Source organism: Buceros rhinoceros, unplaced genomic scaffold (assembly GCF_000710305.1).
Source record: "Buceros rhinoceros silvestris isolate BGI_N320 unplaced genomic scaffold, ASM71030v1 scaffold6452, whole genome shotgun sequence".
Classification (NCBI taxonomy): domain Eukaryota; kingdom Metazoa; phylum Chordata; class Aves; order Bucerotiformes; family Bucerotidae; genus Buceros; species Buceros rhinoceros.
Window position 1 is genome coordinate 11,669 of NW_010397052.1, and position 7,374 is coordinate 19,042.

The following is a 7,374-nucleotide window of genomic DNA, read 5'->3' on the forward strand; positions in this document are numbered from 1 at the left end:
GGGCTGTGACCAACAACATGTCAAGCAGTAGAGACTGGTGCTCCTGAGAGTTTGCACTCAACTGAATTTTTCCTTGTAGCTGGCTCTTGCCTGATGAACTGATTCAGAAGGAACTGTCAGGAAGTGCCACTTAGGCGAGGCTGCTCAGTGAGTGCAGAAAGCTGTTCTCCTTTTTCTGAACTAGAAAACCATGCTTTCTGCAGCCCTGCATGTACTTACAAATGCTTCTGGAGAGGCAGCCTGTGCCTCTTGAGAAAGTGGGAAAGCAACAAGAATCATGATGTCTTGACTCTTCAGCTGGACTATGATCCTTTGCAAGTTGAGTATGGAGGAAGTTGTCTGTTGTTTTTGACTGTGAATGAAGTTTGGGCTGTATTCAGAAGTCCCACTTGAGCAGTAAACAGACCTACAGTGCACAGTGTCTGCTGATCAAATACTACTTCCAGGGAAATGAAACAACTGCAGTAGGTTGAGGTGAAGGAGGAGGAAAGAAGGATTTAAGTCTCTTCTCTTTGTTTGTACTTCATTAGGTGTAACAACACTTACAAAGTAAGTACTTGTTGTAAGATGAATTTGTAGTGACTAGTGGATCAAATAGGAAATATGAACTGTTGTAGCGTATAAATACGGACGTATTAAATATGGACAACCTTAAAGGATGTGACTTTATCTTGCCTACAGTAAACAGGTCTAGATGAGCATTCCAACTGTTGAAAGTCAGGAAATATTTATACCTTCTTTTTGCTTAAATAGAAATGTGATTATGCGTGTGTAGATATTTCACTAAATACTGAAGTAAACTAGGATGATGGGGGGGAAAATAAATGATTGACAAACTCCCCCCAAAAATTTAGATCAATGGAATTCTTATCTCTTTTGCAGAGCAAAGTTGGTTCTCTTCAGGATTTCATCCAACCTTATTAGGAAGGAACTTAATTACCTAAATGAAAAGTTTGTTTGCACTTAAATTTGTTTACAGAAAATGAATTTCAGAAGCCTGTTAACCAAAATAGATCTCAATAGCGGAAAGACCTTAAACCACAGAGACATAGGTGGAGACACTTTTAAAAGGTAACAGAATTTAACGGTTTCTCTTTTGCGGTACACAAACAAAAAGGGGTATTAAGATACAGAACTGGGCTTCTGAAAATTAAGCGTTCAAGATTATTTTAACAATTTACAAGGAAAAGGTTGTTTCCTTACAGTCTTTAAAAACATTAATACAATATAATCAGTTAAGGCTTTTAAAATGTAAAACATTCAGTAGTTGAACAGATGCCAACACGGTGTTGTATATTGGTGTAACATCATGATGAAAAGGATTTCAGTCACGTACACTGGTACAAACACTACTGCATGATGATGCTTAATCATGTCTTACACTGCTGAAATACGATTTAAAAAAATCTAGCATCTCCCCCTCTCGATAGATCCACAGCTTGCATTACCTTATTTTTGTATTTCCTTTTAAAACTAGATTTAGAGGTCAAGGTAGACGTTCGGTGACTAACAGGCTCACAACTAACCTGATTCAACAGAGCAACTGCACAATTCTGGTGTATCTCTGCATGGCATCTTGAAGACATTACTAATCTGAAAGTCTTCCGCAACTTTCTTAAAATACTTTTTAAAAATCATTTCATTGTAAAAAGACCTAGTCAAGACAGTTAATGGGGTAACAAATATGTGACGTAACACTGGAGAACTAGGGGCAACATCTCTAGGACTCATTTTGGTACGTTTCATCCATCTCATCTGTAGTTTCTTTAATAACCTTATGTGTAGATGTAAGCAGCAATTATTGAAAGTTGTACAAATGATAGCTACAGATCTAGTGATCAGCTAAAAGGATAATCAAACATTATTTATGACAACTTGAAGAACGTCTTTTGCTGAAAGCTGTAATATGAAAGATAAACCAAAATAATATCATTTAAGACTGAAGCTCTGTCAGGTTATTGTGGGGGAACTCATGGCAGTATTTTTCACTCTCTTATAAAGAAAGTAGTGGTAAGGCATTAGCATTCTGTGACTTTATATATAAAGAACTACTAATGAGCAAGTAGCAACAGATTTAGATTTTTTTTTTTCTGTGTGACAGGGTAAGATATTTGATACTTCCTATAGTTTGAAGTACAACTATGAAATTTTTTGAGGCTTCACCTCTAAACAGTGATAATGCACTGCAAAAACGTAGGGGGAAATAACCACATTCACAAGTGACAGAATTTGTCCAATACAATCTGGGGGCAAGTATTAACTGTTTTCTTTTTGCAAGTAGAAATTGTATCAAAACCAGAGTTTACTTATTTAAAGAATGTCTGTACTGTAACTGCCCGACCAGTCGCACTCTAACGTAACAGCATTAGAGATTTCAAGAGTTATCGAAATAGCACAGAATCATCTGCTTGGTAGAGACCTTTAAGATCATCGAGTCCAACCGTTCCCCCTGCACTGCCAGAGTCCCTACACCATGTCCCTCAGCAGCACATCTACACGGCTTCTAAACACCTCCAGGGATGGGGACTTCACCGCTTCCCTGGGTTCTCCCCCAGCGGGGAAGAAATTGTTCCTGAGGTCCAACCTAAACATCCCCTAGAGTAACTTGAGGCCATTTCCCCTTGTCCTGTTGCTTGTTCCTGGGAAGAAGAGATCAACCCCCACCTTGCTACAATCTCCTGTCAGGGAGTTGTCGAGAGCGAAAAGGCACCTCCTTTCAGATAGTTGTAGAGAGTGATAAGGTTTCTCCGCAGCCTCCTTTTCTCCAGGCTAAACAATGCCAGTTGCCTCAGCCTCTCCTCATAAGACTTGCTCTCCAGACCCTTCACCAGCTTCGTTGCTTCTCTGAACACGTTTCAGCACCTCAATGTCCTTCTTGAACTGAGGGGCCCAAAACTGAACACAGTATTCAAGGTGTGGCCTCACCAGTGCTGAGTGCAGGGGGACAGTCACCTTCCTCCTCCCATTGGCCACACTCTTGCTGATACAAGCCAGGAGCCATTGGCCTTCTTGGCCACTGCTGCCTCACACTCAGCCGGCTGTCGACCAGCACACCCCGAGGTCCTTTTCCTCCAGGCAGTTTCCAGCCGCTCCTGCCCAAGCCTGTAACATTGCAAGGAGTTGTTGTGGCCCAAGTGCAGAACCCGGTACTTGGCCTTGTTGAACTTCATACAGTTGACCTCAGCCCATCGATCCAGCCTGTCCAGGTCCCCCTATAGAGCCTCCTGACTTTCAAGCAAATCAACACACCCACCCAATTTCATGTCATCTGCGAACTTCCTGAGGGTGCACTCCACCCCCTCATCCAGATCATTGAAAAAGATCTTGAAGAGGACAGGCCCCAAAACTGAACCCTGGGGGACACCGGTGGTGACCGGCCGCCAGCTGGATTTAACTCCATTGACCAGCACTCTCTGGGCCCGGCCATCCAGCCAGTTTTTTATATGGATGGAGAAACACTTGCTACAACAGATTCATCTCTTGAAATCATTCTATGAATGATCAATTTTTAAATAAGATTCTCAAAAGTTATTTTTGCTTGCCAGCCTCAAAGAGCAAGCACATAAGAAATCCAGAAAGGCAAGCGTACTGCTGTGGACCAAGCGTAGGAAATGCAAACGTGTAATTATTCCAACTCGTGAATTGTCAGTGGTTTAAAACTTCACAAGCAGGTTCATTGCTCACTGTATCTATCTGCAGTAGTCTTGAAGATAACCAGCTACTCCTCTAAGCAAAGAAGGGTTCATTTCCACAGCAACAGTTTTTCCCCAGTACACACAACTCAGTGGTAAAGTCTACGAGGGCTGCAACTAGCCAACCCCCTCACACTGTTACTTACTCATCTCACATAGAACCTGTTTGAAATTCCAATCTGAACGACTGCACTAGAACTCGATTACAAAGAAAACTAGTAATGAATATAAAACAGCTCCTTTTGACTCTAGTCAATCTTTAAAAAAAAAGGTAGAAACAGCTTAAACTTTCTTACTTGGTCTGAGATTTTTCAGAAGAATAGTATTGGTTATCAGCTTCCTCAGTACCCTTCCAGCTTTAGCTGGAAGTACAGGATTTTATTTCAGTTTCTTCTCTCTGCTTGCAAAGCTGTTACATGTTGGTAATCAACTATGAAAAATTTTACTAAGTAACAGAACTGGCTTGTGTAAGTTTATGCTGAAATGCCACATTCCTCCTCAGGGCTCTATCTGGTACTATGAGGTTGCACTTGATAGACATTTTATAAAGATTTAGGACAAGCATTAAGAATCGCAATTCTGCTACCAAAATTTAACATGATCCTAAGACACATTCAGTCACCCCTAGTTCCTGTGACTGACTCTAAGATAGCCCGGAACTGTTAGCTCGTGCAGGTCACAAGAGGCCACGGTAAAAACCTACCATGCTGCATCCTTTTGTTTAGAGGTAATTCTTTTCCTAATATTATTCCTTCCAATTAAGTGTCTGTAGTATAGGTTTACTACTGCTGAAACAAGGTGTTAGTTCTGGAAGGTGACTGCTGCGTATCCAGCTAAACGGAACGTGGTCATACAGAATCAAATGTTGAAGTGGTGGGGTTTTTAATAGTATTGTGTTCCATATAAATATATTACAAAACCAGAAAAACATTGTGTCAAATCCTTACATCTTCTTCAGAAACTTTTATGCATTCTTTTATTTCCCAAGACTGAAAAAGACAGTATTAAAAAGAACATTTCAAGGTACTTTTAAAGTCTGTTAAGGAAAGCAGTCATCTAATTTTCTGAATTTCTTTCAAAGAAAGTGGATTTACAGCATGTGCAGAGATAGTCATGCTAGCTTTGTTTTAGCTGGTACATACAATAAATTACAATATGGACTTATGACAATATGTACTTGGAATTCATACATGACAGGGTTAAGTCTGTATCATCATGTCCTCAGTATTAAAATTGTTCGCACTAGCTAGATAACATGGCGTGGTTATGTCTAGTTAAACTACCCTGTGTCTTCAGGAGCTTACAGGAAATCAGACTGCCTTTCAACAGGTGCCGACCTGCTGACACAGCTCATCTGGTAAGCCTGCCTGTTCTGTGATCACCGACATGCAATGTGTAACCACAAGTATTTTCTTCTGATTTTACAGTTTCCATTTGATTTTATAATGTACCATTGCCAAAAAGATTGTTCTGGCACATTCTGTTCTGTAGCTCTTGCATTTAAAAGCATCGCGGTTGGCAGTGTAAGTGCTGTGTTGGCAGTGCCATTTCTGTTCCTGAAGGCTAAAGCGTTCGTTAGTACCTGAATGCTCAGCAGCCTTTACTAGGTTACAGCTGTAAACATAAACTTGCCAGCTTCACAGACTGGAGCACATCAGCAAGCCTTAAGAAAAAATACTCAATGCAAATATTAATGACTAGACAATTTCATGTAAAGGGGAAAAACACAGCTGGAAGAAATCTGAAAACATTTAACTATGTCAGGTGAAATTTTCAAGAGTGCTTAGTATAATCTGAACTTTGAAAAGTTACAGCTCAAGTCTTCAAAAGTCTACAAGTTTTACAGGAGAACGAGAACATCAAGTTGAGACAGACGAAGTGTCACAGTACTTCATCCAGCTCTTCGACAGAGAATCTTAAGTTTGTTTGAGCTAAAGGCATAACCTCATGACACTGGTAGATCACCTCCCGTATTTGAGTTTCACCACAGGTTATCACTCAAGCTGGATGGGACCTAAACTGTAACTGGGTCAGCACTAAAGGACAGTTCTTAAGAGATTAAAATATAAAACTTAGACAAGTTTGTGTCCCTGTCCTCTTGCCAAGATCTATATACATTTGGCTTAGTGTTTGACTCTGTCAAACAATCCTGTGTCACTCACTTTTGGCCCCAGCAAGATTATTAGTCACACACCACCACCTGCTTCCTTAAACATGTGACACAACTAGCAGTGAAAGCACTTGCAGTGCCTTATTTCGTGTTTCACCAACAGATGACATTTTGAGAAACATTTTCATCATTTTACAATAAACTGTTTCATAAGCATACTGTTTATTCTAGGCTAGAAAACTTGTCAGTTAATTTGAGTACTGGAACTTACCTGAATTGTTCGCTATGGATTTCCCAAACCCAGCAACATTTTGTTGAAAATTCTTCTATCCTGTCATGTCGAGGTAAACATGGGATCTTGACTTCTACATAGATAGATAATTAACTAGATAGTTGAAGATCCCAACCTCAGAACCCAAGGAATTGCTCACGTCAGCAAATGAAGTTTCTGCATGAGTGTCTGTAACCCTGCAAACCAGAAAAGGAACCTTAAGGGCAGCGAATACCTTTTGGGTTTCAGCAAGTTCTCTAGAGCTAACTCTGCAGGTAAAGAGAGCTCGTAGTGATCGAGCTGACATAATGACCAAAACTGAACAGTGGACAACTGGCATTTAATAAAAACATTTGAATTACTGGAGGGTCAAAACAGCTAGTCTTGATTTAGAAGCACTGAGTGAAGAACAGCACACGCAGGGACAGACACTGCCAACCCACTATGAAGTAAGCGTGCTGGTCATTACCTAGGCGAGAAGACTCGGCCGCTGCCCGCTGTGCTACAGCTAGTTATGGCTAAACTAAGAGCAGAATGAAGGACAAATCCCTAAATAATCTCAAGAGGTGGTGTAGGACTTCTGTGTTTGATCTTGTCCTTCCTCCTCAGCATTTCCCTGTGGCATGTCTTCCCCATCAGAGCAGACGACGAGCTTAAAGACAGTGCTTTTCTACTGCACAAGTATAGCAACAAGCTGTGAACAAGGAGTTCTACAGAAACACTATGAATTTAACATCAGATAGACTCCTGTGTAAATGATTTTGTATGAGAAAGTGTCTTCCCACTCCAAACAACACTGCTAACAGTCTATCGCTAGTTAGGCTTAAAAAAAATGAAACGCAGATGTTTAAGTTCTTGCATGTGAAGATTGCTATCGTTGGACTAAACATTTGTCAGCGCCAGATTTTTCTTGTAACCAAGGTCTGTCTATCATAGCAGAGATGGAAAAAAATGTATTATATTGCACCCAAACTAAGGCTTGTTATTTCTGTTTTTCTCTAATGTGCTTTCTAACAAGGGTACTGCATCGATTAACCTGCATTTCCCGAGTCACGTGCCGTTAAATGTTACAACCTCAGAAAAAGGCTACTTTCATACAAAATAAATACAGCTCTTAATTTGGTCTGTATTTAAGCATGTACTTTGTATAAACTTCAAGCAATGGACTACAATAAGCATCCTAATGGTAAGAAAGCTGACATACGCAATGAGCTAGATTTGGGTTATAGATTATTGTAGCAGGAAAGAAAAAAGGCTCAGTTAGAAGTACATCGGCTTCACCTTTTACTCAAGTATTTCCT